The sequence below is a fragment of the Equus caballus genome, chromosome 26 (genome assembly GCF_041296265.1).
Source record: "Equus caballus isolate H_3958 breed thoroughbred chromosome 26, TB-T2T, whole genome shotgun sequence".
In the NCBI taxonomy this organism is placed as follows: domain Eukaryota; kingdom Metazoa; phylum Chordata; class Mammalia; order Perissodactyla; family Equidae; genus Equus; species Equus caballus.
The window spans coordinates 15,856,967-15,872,728 of record NC_091709.1 but is presented as its reverse complement, the minus strand read 5'-3'; the positions used below and the strand labels follow the sequence as shown (position 1 = coordinate 15,872,728).

Below are 15,762 nucleotides of genomic sequence, written 5' to 3'. Positions count from 1 at the left end.
TAGATCAACTCTGAAATCCTTTAATTTACCGCACACTCTCAAATTTAGCAAACTTCCTACCAGTATATTATAATCTACTTACAGTAAGTGTGTTATACAATCAATATTCTTACCTTATAAGCTTCGGAGTCCTTTTTCTCCATTCTCAGACTCTTTAAAAACTCACAGAAGAGGGGACAGTCCCTAGTCACAGAGAGATGGTGAGAGAAGAATGAGTGAAGTCTGAAGGTGTGAATGGCCAAGGGCTACAGATGAATTCTGTTATCTCCTAGCAGCCTGAAGAAAAGTCACTTAGTGTTTGAAACATCAGAAATATCAGTGGTGAAAAGAACACAGTGTGTGCCAAAGAGAGAAACTGTATACAGACTCAGATAACGATAATACTGTGAGGACTTAAGTATGGGAAAATGGCAGCAGAGAGATAACAATCAATGACACTTGGGAAATAATTGTGTCCTAAAGTGCTCCCTATGTTGTTAATTATAAAACCAAATGTAATTTCTATTTGTGCCAGCCTCTCTCTTTTCCGGGGCTGTTAGCTCTATGATTCATGTCCTGAGTTTCTCTGCTGGAACAGTGAAAAAAAAATTAACACAAACACTTTTGCTTCTTGTCTCCAAAGTACTGAAATGATAGAGGAAAAAAAGGAAGATGAAATGTTGATTATATGGTAGTATGAGATGAGAGCAGGAAAAGGATGATTTTTATGAGCTCATGTTCTTGCAACCTAATTCATCAGTTTGAAATTCAAACACTCGTCAAGCAAGGCAAGTTCTGCATGGTTATAACTTGGAAGCGCTATAGCTATTGATTTTTAAATTTAGATTCTTTGTCTTTTTTTATTCCTAGCAATGCACCAAGTTTAGTAAAATTTACTGCAATTTCAGTGGGAAGAAAATGACACTGTAAATACGAGAAAATAACTCAAGAAAAATGCTCAAAAAGTATTTTTCAGAGAATTGCGTATACACACAGGGCAAGGATATATGTCAGATTTTCCAGCACAGAGCAGATTATAATAATCTGACTTTTTTTGACTCACTGCATTGGACCATATGTCCTAATTTTTGCCTCAGAAAATAAAATTGCTACATGTACCCTTTCCAAGCATGCAGAAATAGGAAACCAATTCAAATTTATTTATATATTTTATATTCAATGCATGAGTTTGTTACAACACTTATCAGGGTATTATAGTCTCAAAAAATTGCATTTGTAGTAGGTTTTGATAAGACTAAAAATAAGCAACAACAAAATTTATTGCAGACCTAAAGAGCCAATTTGGAAATTAGTTAAAAAATAAATCAAAGGTAATAATACTATACTTATTAAGTTACTAGAACTTTAATAAGATAATTAAAATGATAGTTTACAAATTAGTTATATAAATAACATATGTCTGACTAACATTCATTATACAAGCAGATAAATTAAGATACAAAAATGTTAAGATCAACTTGATCATTAAGGGCTTAAGAGTCTACAACATTTATGTTACAGCCTAGCTTTGTTCACCAAGCAAGCTCGGGGAGATTTGAAGAATAATCATTAGATTATATATAAACATGTGTATATACACTTTGCTCTGATTTGCCTGCCGTGCATAAGTACTACAATAAAATTTCCAACCACTCTGTTAGCTCTATCCTAATACTGTATTTAGCATTCAATTTTTGCTGGTTATTTTACAGTCAATACAAGTAAATTGACCTAGTGACTTACTTCTAATGCATAATATACCAAAAAAGTGACAAGATGTCACCCACAAGACTATCTTATAAAAATGCTCTGCATTAGGACGAGCCTGGTGGTGGAGAGGTTAAGTTCACGCACTTTGATTTGGTGGCCCAGGGTTGATGGGTTCAGATCCTAGTCACGGACCTATGCATTACTCATCAAGCCATGCTGTGGTCGTGTCCCACATATAAAATAGAGGAAGATTGTAGTAGATGTTAGCTCAGGGAAAGTCTTCCTCAAGCAAAAGGAGGAGGCTAGGCAACAGATGTTAGCTCAGGGCCAATCTTCCTCAGCAAAAAATAAATAAAATAAATGCTCTACCTTCCCTTCTGCTCACTTCTCTTGATCTCTTATTTGTTCACTCAGAGAAACCAGCTGCCATAATGTGCGTTGTCCTATAGAGAGACCAAGGTGGCAAAAAACACCCCTGAGGAGTCCACTGGTCAGCAGCCAGTGAGAAACTGAAACCTGCAATTCAACAACAAGTCAACGAGCCGTGAGAGTGGTCCTGGAAGTGAGTCCTCCCTCAGTCAAGCCTTGGATGACTGCATCCCTGATCAACACCTTGATTGCATCCTCATGAGAGAGCCTGAGGAAAGACCCAGTGAAGCCATCTTTAGATTCCTGCCCACAGAAACTGGGAGAAAAATAAATGTTTGCTGTTCTAGGTCATTAACTTGTGGGGTTACTTATCATACAGCAACAGATAATTAATACACATGGTTTCAAAGATGACTGGATATGGATTATAAAAGGGAAAAAAATGCAAAACAACTTATGACTTTTGCCTGTGAAATGTACTTGCTAGTGTTAGAAATGATGACTTTGGGAGAAAGAACCACCTTGGGCAAAAGAGTCAAATGAACTCTACTCTTGGTAAAATTGAGGAAGTGGTTGGGCATTCAGAAATTAGAAAGGAGGGGTTAGAAATTAGGTAAGTGGTCACAGGTGAAAATACATATTTAGGAATCAGAAATTTAGATATTTAGACTTGTAAAGCAGTTTAAATATATTCTCATTCAATACATCAGTTGAAATATGACGAAAAAGATGGCCAGAAAGTTATTTGCTATGAAAAGTATCATCCCTCGATTTGAAGACCTCGGTTTGGGGTCCTGACCTGATTCAACCATAGTTCATATGTTCTTTCCCATTCAGTTTCTGATTGACATCTCAGATATGGATGAGCTCTCTGAGGAACACAATGTGGAGAGAGTAGAAAAAATGCAATGTTTAATATTGATTAAGTAGCTATTGTATGTAAATCATGTGCTTTATTTGCATTTCTTCATTGAGTTTGATAAGTAGTGTCTACAATAGTAAATAATGTTATATTTATTTTACAGATAAGAAAACTGAGGCTTAAGACACTGTTCTTAAGAAACTGTTTTGATTATGACAAAAATCATATATAACACCAAATTTTTAAGATTAATTTGGTAAGCCTATATGTCAGACTCAATCTAACAGAAATTTTGTCCTTAAACCTAAAAATATAGATTTAAATTCCATGTTACTCTTTTTTTTTTTTTTTTTTGATGAGGACAATTGGCCCTGAGCTAACATCTGTTACCAATCTTCCTCCTTTTGCTTGAGGAAGATTGTCATTGAACTAACATCTGTGCCAATCTTCCTCTATTTTGCGTGTGGGATGCCACCTCAGCATGGCATGATGAGTGGTGTGCACCTGGGATTAGAACAGGCAAAGTTCTTTCCCGTCAACTGATATACACATTCTTATAAAAAATGTTTTCTGTTAAAAGTGAACTATGTCTTTAGATATGCTTAGCTGAGATATCTTGGAAGAATTGATTATGAAGACATGCGTCCAACAAAGTACTCATTTTTAAAAATACTTTAGGAACTGGATATTTTTCTATCTCCACATATGACGTTCTTAATACTGGCTAATCACTGAGGACAAATCAGTACTTTACAAAAGGAAATGCATACTGCTTGTCATATTACATGATATTATTAAAAGATCTGAAATCAATCAATGAATTTAAACAGTAAAAGAAAGCTTTATTTCTAATTCTCTATTTTGAAAGTGTTTTGTAGTTGCTTTTTATTAATTTATAAATTCTAATGTTTTCTCCTTCGGCCAGTGACCATTCATCCTTTTTAACGGACCCAGGAACGAGTGGGAAAGCTTTTCCTTACAAACTGTGAGTCACTTTTATTTAAGCAAACTCAGTATATAAAATATACGTTGATATGTGTTTATTCATGTTTCCAAATGTTTTTTAACATTTGGGTTTTTCGTCCATGTGTGCTTCTAAATCAAAGATGTAAAGGTATTTTGGTAATATATTTATTAGTGAAAGAGTCAATGCATGGTTTATTTTTTTCTACTCAAAATTAAATGAACTAATGTGATCTGATATAGATGTTAATGCAATCTCTTGTAATTCTTACATTTTTAAATCCTTTGCTACATATTACAGAATTAAAGAACATGTGTTCAATTCAGGAACGTGTAAGTGCTCAATACATATAGACCAACTTATTGACAATGGCAAATTTTGAATTTAAGTTTGAGCAATTTAACTTTCTTCAAGAACAAAAATAAACACATATGATTTCAGGTTGATAGCTTATTTCTCCATTTGTGTTTAGCCTTACTTTGCAAGGATTTATTAAGCCAGAGAAAAGGAAAAGGATGAATGATAATGAACCCAAATGAAATTTTGTGCAAATATAATCCAGACAAGTTTGTACAAAAAGACAACAATGAGTTTTCATCATTCTGCCTTATCAAAATGTGTAAATGAGGATTCCAATGAGCCATTCCATTTGGCTGATGTGGTAGGCTGGTATCCTTAGTTCTCTAAACATCTTTATCCTTGGCTGTAACAGTAAGGTGAATATGATATATTTCTGAACTTCTGTTTTGTTCAAGTTTTTTGATGAGAGTAGAATTGGTTCACCTATTATTTTTCCTGTATTAACACCCATTTGTTGATTTAAATTTATTATCCAATAACAGTTGAAGAAGATGGAACAGGAGAATACAACCAGCGTCTTGAAGAAGTCTTGATTCTGCATTTCAATAGTCTCTAACAAAACTTTTCTATACGCTTCCCTCCATCAATGAAATACACTGTCCTGTTTTCCCATGAATGATAACTTTATTGTTTTTAAATTTTTTATCAATTATTTTACTGAGGTCATAATGTTTTATAACATTGTGTACTTTCAGGTGTACATTATTATCTAACACTTTCTGTATAGACTGTATCATGCTCACCACCAATATTCTAATTTCCGTCTGTCACCGTTTGTGTGTGCCCCTCTACCCCTTTGGCCCACCCCCCAATGTGCTCCCCTCTGGTAATCACTACTTTGTTCTTTGTCCGTGTGTTTGTTTATCTTCCACATATGAATGAAATCATGTGGTGTTTGTCTGTCTCTGTCTGGCTTATTTCACTTAACATGATACCCTATATTGTTGCAAATAGGATGATTTGGGTTTTCTGATGCTGAGTAGTATTCCACTGTATATATATATACACCACATCTTCTTTATCCTTGCCTCAGTTTATGGGCTCTTGGGCTGCTTCCATGACTTGGCTATTGTGAATAATGCTGCAATGAACATAGGGATGCATAAGTCTCTTTGAATTGTTGATTTCAAGTTCTTTGGATGAATATCGAGTAATGGGGTAGCTGGATCATATGGTATTTCTATTTTTAATTTTTTGAGAAATCTCCATACTGTTTTCCATAGTGGCTGCACCAGTTTGCATTCCCACCAGCAGTGTATGAGGGTTCTTTTTCTCCACATCCTCTCCAACATTTGTTAATTTTTGTCTTGGTAATTGTAGTCATTCTGACTGGTGTAAGGATTACCTGGTTGTAGTTTTCATTTGCATTTCCCTAATAATTAGTGATGTTAAACATCTTTTTCATGTACCTGTTGGCCATCTGTATATCTTCTTTGGAAAAATGTTCATATCCTCTCCCCATTTTTTGATCGGGTTGTTTGTTTGGTTGTTGTTGAGTTGCAGGTGTTCTTCATATATTTTGGAAATTAATCCCTTGTCAGATATATGATTTGCAAATATTTTCTCCCAGTTGAGGAGTTGTATATCCATTTTGTTCATGGCTTCCTTTGCCTTTCAGAAGCTCTTTAGTTTGATGTAGTCCCATTTGTTTATTTTTTCTTTTGTTTCCCTTGCCTGTTCAGACATGGTACTTGAAAATATGTTGCTTAAGACCAATGTCAGAGTGTACTGCCCATATCTTATTCCAGAATTTTTATAGTTTCAGGTCTTACCTTCAAGTCTTTGATCCATTTTGAGTTAATTTTTGTGTATGGTGTAAGATAATGATCTACTTTCATTCTTTTGCATGTGGCTGTCCAGTTTTCCCAACGCCATTTATTGAAGAGACGTTCCTTTCTCCAGTGTAAGTCCTTGGCTCCTTTGTAGAAGATTAGCTGTCCACAGATGTGTGGTTTTATTTCTCGGCTTTCAATTATGTTCCATTGATCTGGTGTCTGTTTTTGTGCCAGTACCATGCTGTTTTGATTTCTATGGCTTTGTAATATATTTGATAGGTTAAGTTGTTTGTTAGAGTGGACCTGTATTGCTATGAACTTCCCCCTTAGAACCACTTTTGGTGTGTCCCATAAGAGTTAATATAATGTGTTTTCATTTTCATTTGCCCCCAGGTATTTTTTGATTTCTCCTTTGATGTCATCATTGATCCAATGGTTGTTCAGTAGTGTGTTGTTTAGTCTCCACATATTTGTGACTTTCCTAGCTTTTTTTTTGTAGTTGATTTTTAGTTTCATAACATTGTGGTCCGAAAAGATGCTTGACATGATTTCAGTCTTCTTAAATTAATTGAGGCTCACCTTGTTTCCCAATACATTGTCTACGTTTGAGAATGTTCCATACGCACTTGAGAAGAATGTGTATTCTGCTGTCTTTGGATGGAATGTTCTATATATATCTATTAAGTCCCTCTGGTCTAGTTTTCATTTAAGTCCACTATATTCTTGTTGACTTTCTGTCTGGATACTCTACCCATTGATGTAAGTGGGGTGTTGAGACCCCCCTTCTATTATTGTGTTGCTGTCAATTTCTCCACTTAGATCTGTTCATAGTTGTTTTATGTTTGTCTCTGTTTGTCTTTTAGCTGATATGTGTTACCTGGAGGCAGCATATTGTTGGGTCTTGTTTTTTAATCCACCCAGCCACTCTGTGTCTTTTGATTGAAGAATTCAATTCATTTATATTTAGAGTAATTATTGACATATGAAGGCTTAATACTACCACTTTATCTGTTGTTGTCTGGTTGTTCTATATTTCCCTTGTTTCTCTTGTATTTATGACTGCCAATTCAGTTTGGTCGTTCTCTATGATGGTTTTCTCTTTATTTATGATTTGTGTCTCTGCTCTGATTTTTGGTTTGGTGGTTACCATGAGGTTTTATAAAGATCTCATAGATGAGATAGTCCATTTTCTGAAAGCTTCTTATCTCCTTTAGCCTAAGCAGGGTCCATCCCTTTCTTCTTCGCTAAGTTATTGTTGTCACAGATTATTCTATTTTGTGCTGTGAGTATGTGATTAAAATGAAATGTTTACAGTTATTTTCCATATTTCCTTCCCTTTATCTTTTATGTTACAATTGTTTGCTAAATTGCTTTCATAGAAAGCTGCAATTTTCTAATTTTGCCTTGCTCAAGGTTTTTTAATCTTTGTCTTTTTGTTTCAGATATGAGGGCATTCTTGATCATTTCTTGTAAAGGAGGTCTGGTTGTGATGAACTCTCCCAACTTTTGGTTATCTGGCAAAGTTTTACTTCTTCATTATATCTGAAGGATAGTTTTTCTGGATAGAGTAATCTTCACTGAAAGTTTTTGCCTTTCATTATTTTGAATGTATCATCCAGGTCTCTCTTAGCCTGTAGGGTTTCTGCTGAGAAATCCAGTGTAAGCCTGATAGGGTTTCCTTTGTAGATTATTCTCTTCTGCCTTGCTGCCCTTAATATTTTTTCTTTGCTTCTGGCTTTTGCCAGTTTTCCTATTATATGTGTTGGAGAAGGTCTTTTTACATTGATGTAGTTAGGAGTCCTGTTAGACTCCTATACTTATAAGTCCAATTCTTTCCCCAGATTAGAGAAGTTCTCAGCTATTATTTCTTTGAACAAGCTCTCTGCTCCTTTCTCCCTCCCTTCTCTCTCTTGAATAACTAAAAACTTTATGTTATACTTCCTGAGTTGGATATTTCTGGAAGAATTCATTTTTTTCAGTCTTTGTTCTCTCTCCTCCTCCACCTGAAGAATTTCTATATTTCTGTCCTTAAATAACTAATTCTGTCCTCCATAACATCAGCTCTGTTCTTTAAGGTTTCTAGATTGTTTTTTATCTCATGTATTGTGTTCTTCATCTCCAGGATTTCTGTTTGGGTTTTTTTTTTTTAGAGTTTCAGTCTCTTTAGTAAAGAATTCCTTCTGCTCATTAATTTTATTCCTGAGTTCATTGAACTGTCTTTCTGAGTTTTCTTGTAACTCATTGAATTTTTTATGACAACTATTTCGAATTCTCTGTCATGTAAATTGTAAATTGCTGTGCCTTCAGGATTGAGTTTTGGAGACTTATTTTCCTTCTTCTCTGGAGTGTTAATGTAGTTCTTCATAGTGTTTGATGAAGTGATACTTTCCTCGTGCATGGTAGTAGTATCAGGTCGCAGATTCTGCCTGCCACTACTAAGGGCAGGGAGGAGTATGTTTTCTGAACCCTCTGCACGTGCTGAAAGTTATGCCTATAGGGCTTGTCTGTGTTTTCCCACTGGCTTCAGCCACTTGGCAGGTCACACATTCACACAGGCACTCTGGTGCAGATCCACTGACTTGGCCAGGGACTAGCTGAGCTGGTGCAATGTGGGGGGGTGGGGGAAGGATTCTTTCATTCATGCAAATGCCCAGGCCCACTCTGTGCTCATGGGTGGTTCACCTGAGCTGCTGCACTTGTTGGGGTCACCAACAGGGTGGCTAAGCCATGCCACTCAGTTTGGAGCATTCCTGGGGGCCAAGTTGCAACTCTGAAAGTGAAAGTGTTTGCACTCTGGCCTGTGTACCCCCCACCTCCTCTTACAGTCACATACCAGCTACTGCATGGCGACCTGCAACCTAGATTGGTGCCACTGGGGAGGGGGTGTGGATCTGCTCACCGCTTTCCATCGCTTCCTGGGATCCCAGTACCCCACCTTCAGGTATATGGCTCTGTGGATTGCTCAGACATCCTATTGTGCTTTGTAGGGAATCCTCTGTTGCTTAATGAATATCCATTTGGTTGAAATATGGTGGGGTGAGACTAAGGGAACAGCTCACTCCACCATGATGCTGACATCATTCCCTGCTAAAATTTCTAATATATGTTATGAAAACTACTAAAAATAATAAGGAAAAGGAATTTTCTGTGTGGTCGTGGCTAGCTGAGATTGCAATAAATTTAATTAAGCAATTGGTTTTAATCTAAAATTAAGCTGTTGAAAAATTAGTATTTGGTTTGCTCTCTGTTTAAAGAACAATGTTTTCTTGAACTATTGGTCTGCTCTCGATAATTAGAAATTATGAAAGGTGTGTTTCTTTTCCTTTGTAAGTAATCTGCCAGGAGACATTCAAGACTCAGGATTCACCTTCTTTGACAGGACCATACTTCCCATTTCTAGGTCTCCTGGGTCTCCCTAAGTCCTTCCTATGACTCCCACAGCCAGTGAGGATCACAGCATGACAGAGGCATTTCTAGGTTTCCTGAGACACCGGCACGCTTCCTACGACTGCCATGGTTGGTACAGGTCACAACTCCACAGAACAGGTGGCAGAGCCACCTACAGCCTTCACTGGCAGGGGACACACTGTTACCTAAATTTCGGTCTCTGATCCTGATGCCAATCCAAATAACAAGAACAGAATCTTGGGTGAAAAAGGAAAGGCTTTACTCTACCAGGCAGAGGGAGCAAAGCAAGGACCAGTGCTCCTGAAATTTCTTGATCTCCATTAAGAAATGGGTAAGTATTCTCATTTGGAGTTTTAGATAAGAGAAGGGGGCTATGGCCTTCTTGGTCAGCAATTTCCCAGTGGCCTGTGTCTGGGGCTGCTTCCAGTGGAGGAGACAAAGGATTTCTCTGATGAGTGTCCTTGGCTGTTTATCTCCATGATGGAAGGTAGACTCTGACATCAGGAAGCCAAGGAGTTTGGCTTGAGAAGCTTCAGTTTCTTGATATTCTCTGGACGTTAGTTTCTCTGTAAAAGAACTTCAAGTTCCTGTGATTAGCCATGACTTGAGAGGGAGCCAAGCATGGGGTCATCTGAACTTTAACAATTTGTAACTTCTCAGGGAGTCAGAGATTAAAGAAACAAGCATTTACATGTGAGTGTAACTAAAGAGCCAGGGAACTGGGAATGTGTGCTTTTAGTTTTAACCCATATAGACAGGGTTCACTGTAGGGGAACAAATATCAGGGCTGATATTAACTAAGAGCCGGTAACAATGCCATTCCCGGTGTGGCTCCAAATGATACCTTTAACATTCATGTTACTAATACTAAGTTGCATATGTATAGCACTTTATAAGAACATTTCTGTTGAAATTTTGCACATAACAGCTACCTCCTTGTATAGTCAGGACAGACATTTAAAGCTGAAGAAATTACAAGATTATGATGAGAGAAAGTGACTTGAATAAGAGTCAGACTCAGTAAATGATAAGATAGGGATTACATCCAGTCCTTCAGACTCCAAATATTCTTCATAAATCTTTCTACGATAGCACACTAAGTCGGAAAATTACTGAATCTAATAAAGTGCTACAGTATTCCTTGTGATTACTTCAAATTTTAAATGAAATTATTTACATACTCAGTGCATCTTAGCTGGCCTATATCCAATGTTTTGCTTTGTTACTCTGAGACTAAAGCAAATGGTTTTATAATGAAGAAATGTAGGTAGGAAGTAGAAATTTGGAAGAAACCTCAAATTTTTGCACTAGTAAGTTGTTTTTGAGCTAATTTGTGCTGCAAAGAATGGTATGATCATGAAGTCGACATACTTTAGATACATTGGTCTACAGGAATGGAGATTGCCCAAATCAGTACTCTGCTGTGTTTGGAAGTATAAGTCAGCCTGAGTGAAAAAAAGGGGAAGAGAAAGGAATTCATGATGACATGGTATAGATTACTTTTTCCATTTCAGTCAATTATTTCACAACTCTAAAATTAAATTAAAACATAAAAAACAATTGTATAATGAAAGTTTGCCTTTATGATGTCTCCTGTTAATCTCAGCACTATTTTTACCTCATTATCATCTGTATTTTATGATATATATTTTTTCTTTTGCTTTTTTCCATTTATTTTAGCCAAATAGTGTACAATTGGTTAGAAAAATTTGCCAGCATTATGAACTGAATAAAAGCAATGAGCAATTTATTTTCTGAGTAGAATTTAATTCAGTAATATATTAAGAAATATTAATTGAGCATTTACAAATTTTAGGTATTTTTCTAGATATTAAGCATGCCAGAAGAAACAAGACAAATGCCCCATAATTAAATCCCGAAAATGTGAATTCTATTTTTATCTCAAGAGCTAGTGATTGGGCTTTTAGGCCTGACTGCTTTTTTTTAAAAAGAAAATAATTGCCTTTTAAATAAATTTCTTCAGAGAAAGATCTTGTGAATACACAAGATGAAATAGAAAATATAAAGTTAACTAAAATGAGTCTTAATTCTGTTCAAAATTTGGGAGCTATAAAAGTTGAATGAATAAATCACTCAACACCTTTATATTTAATCTCGGTCTTTAAATGGATTCATTTAAACACATCAAGGTTTTGGAGAGATTTTGTTTTATTTTATAATAGTAATTTGCAAAAATACAATTCTTTCTGCACTTGAAACTTCATGCAGCAAATCTGTGTCTGAAAAGCTGGTTATTTACGTAGCGCCAAACAAAAATTTGTCTTACTCTCAAACTTTGGTTGGAAGGTCTGAGTCAAAGTCAGCTTCCTAATTAGACTCATAATTTTTAAGTTGTTTTTTTTCGTTGCTATCTAGTTTAGTAAACGTGAAACCAAACAGATAATAAGATTATTCTTCCTTGGTTAAAAGGAACTTTTTTAGATAAGAAATAATAAGTGTTGTTGAAGATGTGGTGAAACGGAACCATTGTGCACTGTTGGTGGGAATGTAAATTGGTGCATCCACTGTGGAAAACAGTATCAATCTTCCTCAAAAGATTAAAAATAGAAATATGGTATGATCCAACAATTTCACTGTTGGGTATTTATCTGAAGGAAATGAAGACACTAATTCAAAAAGATATCTACACCCTCATGTTCACTGCAGCATTATTTATAATAGCTGAAACATGAAATAAACTGTGTCCATCAATGGATAAATGTATAAAGAAAATGTCATATATATATACACAGTGGAACATTATTTAGCCATATAAAAGAAGGAAATCTTGACGTCTGAAACAACATGGATGGACCTTGAGGGCATTGTGCTAAGTGAAATAAGTCAGACAGGGAAAGACAAATACTGTGTGACTTCATTAATATATGCAATTTCAAGAAAAAAGTTAACTCATAGATACAAAAAACAGATTGGTGGTTGCCAGAGGTGGGAGGTGCAGGGTGGGCAAAATGAGTGAAGGGGGACAAAAGGTAAAAACTTCCAGTTATAAAATAAATAAGTCCTGGGGATGTATTGTACAGCATGGTGACTACAGTTAATAATATTGTTTTATATATTTGAAAGTTGCTAAGAGAGTAGATCTGAAAAGTTCTCATCACAAGAAACAAAAATTTGTAGCAGTGTATGGTGATGGATGTTAACTAGACTGATTGTGGTGATCATTTTGCACTATATTCATATACGGAATTACTATGTCATATACCTGAAACTAGTATAATGTTACATGTCAAATATATCTCAGTTAGAAAAAGAAAAGAAAAAAATTTGAAATGAATTTATGTCAATATATTTGCTTTTTGTAATTAAAAAATAACATACAGATAGACGTTTAATGAGTACCAAAGTTCACTTTCAAAGGGTTTATGAAAGTTTCAATTACTTACTACTGTATTTATTTACACAGGTGCCAAACATTTGGAAGAAGTACAAGAAGAAAGAGAGAAGGAAAGACGGAGAGAAAGACAGAGAGATGGAGAATAGAAGAAAATATAATTATGCTTTGGTAAATAATAAAACATTTATGGTAATATGTAGAATTATCATTGAGGTTCCAGTGTAGAGTGTTGAAAAGTTGAAAACACTGTAGGGAATGATTTCCATGATCCCCAATCTCTCAAAGAAATTATTTTACCTCAAAATTATGTTGAGAATATTCGATCTCTCCCTTTAGAAATTAAAGCAATAGAAAATGAAAGCACTGGCTTTATAATTTTGCATCAATGATATCAATATTTCAAGAAGATTTTCATGTTACTGCTCTCTATTGTGCCATCTGCATTTTGGTAAGCAGGCTCTGATTTCTTCCATAAGTAACACTTAATTCTCCAAATTCTGGAAAGAGTAACTACTTTTATAAGTGAAAAGTAGAATTTCAAACTCCTTTAAAGTAACGTAAATCAGAATTCCCTAGACCCATCAAATTTCTCTATATTTTGTAACACTCTTTCAATATTTAACTAATGAACAAACTTGCTTTTCAAAATACTGTGAATTGGTACATGCAGAATCAGTTTCTAAATCATTCAGGTAAGAATCATCTTGTTTGTCAGAAAGCATTTACTTAAATAATACATTTAGCATATTTTCACATTATTATGGCATTGAAAGTGATGTTTGTTCCTTTAAATAATTCAAATGAGTAAGACTGACTCTGTATCTTGCAGGCACAATCTGAATTTTTACTGTACAAATGGACTACAAAGCTATTAGTGTATTGCACACCTTATTTTGATTCAGAAAGGATTTCTGTATCTACACACTGTTATCTTTTCTGTGATATTTTCATTTCAGATACAACTAAAATTTCGAATACCCATAATTCTAAGTAAATTAATTTTTGTTTCTGTAATGTCTCATGAATATGAAGATTGCAAATATATAATTCTTTAATATTTAAAAGGTAATTGACAACGAGCTTGTCTTGTGATTCTTTATTGAATGACCTGCCTGGAATGCACTTTTAACTGAATCAGGTTTATAACTAGTAACTAAATCAGGCATAACAAATGTTTAAAAGCCTTTATTAAAATGCAATGTTTATTGAAAAATAATGAACATCACTAATAGAGCACTCTGTCAATAAATTGTTATTAGCTTGTCCCAAGTTATCTATAATGACAGAAAAAAATGGCAGCTAAGTAATGTTTTGTTGTAAACATATTTGTTTTAAACTGCAAATCCTGCAACTGTTTCAAATCTCCAATTTTCGTTATCAGAGCTCTTCACTTTGAATGGACTTTCCATTGGTCAGAGTTCTGTGTGGAGATTCATAAAACAACACAACTACAAAACCTAAAATTAAATTCCATTTTCTAATAAATATCAAGCTCAATCTGGATGGATGAAGTAAATCTACTTTGCATTGTGCAAGTCAATAGCTTTAAAATACCAGCTTACTTTATCACACCTGTATAATATATTGACTATATTATTGATTGAATTTTAATAACATCCTACAGAAGATACAGAAGTTAGAATAACATTCATCAAAAAATAAAGAACAAGCTTTATGCTTTTTATTGTAATTGTGTTTTTGAGTACAAACTAAACTTTTAGATTGTTAAGACAGATATTCCAGACATGACTCAAGGCTAATATGGAGTTTAAGACCAATTTGCTTTTTATATAATTCTCAATTTTACTTTAGTCCCGTTTATTCAATATAGCCTAAATCAATAACAAAACTCTCACAAATTTTTGAAACAAAGTTTCAACTTTAAAAAATTGTGTCCTAGGAGACCTTAACCACAATCCTGCAGTAACCCAAATGTTTCACACAAATGACAATTAGTGTCTTATTGCAACAATCAGCGCTGCTCTTAAAGCCAGCTTGTAAATTCCAGGCATGCTATTTCATTAAGTGGTATATCCTCAATACCCAACCCAGGGCCTTGCACATAGTAAGCTCAAAAGAAATGCTTCTTTAATAGGGAAAACCACAGAAAAGTCACATTAGAACAGTGTTGCAGAAGCAAGGACACAGTGTGGCAGAAGCAAGGACATCCTAAGTAACGCGCCTCATTCTTAGCAGAAAGAGCTCCCAGATGAGAATCACAAGACCGTGAATCTGCTGGTCCTGCCACTTGCGATATGTACAACCGTGGGGGAATCGCTTAACCTTCAAGGCTACAGTAGCCTTATGTAAACAAAAAATAATCCTAAGAGGTCACCTACAGAGAGTTCTTCCATTCTAAAATTCTGTGACTTTCAAAATTTCTGAGGCTTTTAATCTGGATAGCATTGTTTCAAGGCATGATAAATTTAATTGAGCAGATTGAGCCATATAGCTTTTAAATAGTCAAAAATATCATGCTTAATTATTTGTTAATAGTTGCCAAGCTTATAATTCAATAATTCAGAATTTAGATGGATTGTATATTCCAAAATGAGCCTACCTTCACTACAAGAAAAAAACACCAGCTTTGATATTATTTCTTAAGTATGAAGAATCTCTGCATGTTGATTCTTTTAAATATATGAGTCTTAAAACTCATTGCTGTTAGTGTCATAAATATAGAAATTTAAAAAAATTATCTATGTCTGTATAATTTTAGTATAACCAAAAATGTCATAATAAGAACTAGATAAGAGCATTCATTCTTAGAAAAGAATCTCAGCCCAATGAGAAGATTGACAGTAGTTATGTTGGAAGGAAAATGGAGCTGCCGAGAATAACTCAGGTAACACTGACATTCTAGACAAAAGTACTTAAAGTTGTTCAAATTCTTGTTCATTTGTGACAGGGTGGTTAAAAATAAAGAGATGCCCATATAAGGATCAGAATTTTGATTTACATATAAAAATGTAATGGGTTT

The 15,762-nt window shown here is 34.9% G+C and overlaps 1 long non-coding RNA gene across 4 annotated transcripts in view; it reads left to right on the top strand.

Annotated features, from left to right (window-relative positions):
• Positions 1 to 13,856, top strand: part of LOC138920879 (uncharacterized) — a 95,217-nt gene extending 81,361 nt beyond the window's left edge. For 2 of the 4 annotated variants that reach the window (XR_011432835.1, XR_011432837.1), the window contains 3 exons: positions 2,104 to 2,251; positions 3,846 to 3,905; positions 12,852 to 13,856. This is a non-coding gene — a long non-coding RNA (uncharacterized lncRNA). Of the gene's footprint in view, positions 1 to 2,103; positions 2,672 to 3,845; positions 3,906 to 12,851 lie in introns of all 4 variants that reach the window. The other 2 variants (XR_011432839.1, XR_011432838.1) reach the window with 1 other exon arrangement.
• The last annotated feature ends 1,906 nt before the right edge of the window (positions 13,857 to 15,762 follow it).